Here is a 1,362-nt window from a genome sequence, read left to right as displayed (position 1 = left end):
GGCACAAAAACAAACCAATGGAGGCCCCAGTAGAGTGCAATCAGATGAAGAGTTTATTAAGAACACACATGCAGGAAGAAGTACACAGCATCACATCAGCATAGGTCTTCTGCCCAAAAATACACAGAGAATGGTTTATATATCATCAGGGTTTGACGCCCCCTCATGCGTTGTATAACATATTTTTGTATTTCTAAGAACATCATTTCTATCTTGTACAGACAATGAGATGATTTTTAGAGCTAAGGTCAGACACAGAAGTTCCTCTTTCTAACATCTTTTCCCAAATATGGCGATGATTTCAGGCCCTGGAGGTCCCCGTGGACTTGTCCTCCTGTTGACCCATCTTCTGTCACCTGTTACTAAGTAAACTCAAATGGCACAGGTTGCAACAAGAAGCTGAATACATTCAGGCCTTCACTCAAGCCTGTTTCTAGATTATATGTACTATATGTGTTTTGTAAGTGTGTATGCAGTTTTAACCTTCTGTTGCTCTTAAGTCACCTACACAATAGATTGCCTGGACATTCGCGCCAAACAAAGCTTGAGACCTTTAATTGACTGAGCTTTAACTCTTTACTGAGCACAAAATGCAATGTGTATAAAATGGTCTTAGCTGTACCAGTAATAAAAAGGTTAATATAAAGTCAGCAGGTTTTAATAAACATCTTAATGCAGTATCAATACTATAGATTATATCATTAATGATGCAGAATATATTGTAGCCATAAAATAATTTCTTTAATTCCACAGTGGCAAATGCTGTGGCAACTGCTCAACACCTTTTTTTAGAAGTGGTTTATTTAACCCAGTGGTTCTTAACCTGGGTACGATCGAACCCTAGGGGTTCGGTGAGTCGGTCTCAGGGGTTTGGGCAGATCCTCCGCCGTGACATGCATGGCTCATTCTGTGCACCAGTAAAAAACATATCTACGTCTTGAATTTGAAAAAAATCATATTTTATTTTTCACTAAAGAGGGGTTCAGTGAATTCACATATGAAAACTGGTGGGGTTCGGTACCTCCAACAAGGTTAAGAACCACTGATTTAACCCTTTAAGATCTACCACAGAACCAAGTCCGCCAGAGCTCATATTATATTTTTACATGGTGTGGTGCCATTTCTGGGAGCATTTCAAGTTGCTATACATCAATATAACCCAAATTTTAATAATATGTATGCATTAAGTGCATAGTAATTACATAAATTCCAAAAACCGCAATAAACTACAAAAAAATTGAAAATCGTTTTTGTTTTTTTAACATATATTTCTAGTTAGAAAAATTTAAGAGGCTTATCCCTCAAAACTGTAAATACAAAAAAGTTGCACAAAACAGTTTCCCACCACAGGAAATTTATTTT

The sequence above is a fragment of the Haplochromis burtoni genome, unplaced genomic scaffold, assembly GCF_018398535.1.
Source record: "Haplochromis burtoni strain Fernald_Lab_line unplaced genomic scaffold, NCSU_Asbu1 Contig_1371, whole genome shotgun sequence".
Taxonomy (NCBI): Eukaryota; Metazoa; Chordata; class Actinopteri; order Cichliformes; family Cichlidae; genus Haplochromis; species Haplochromis burtoni.
Note: the sequence above shows the minus strand (reverse complement) of the source record.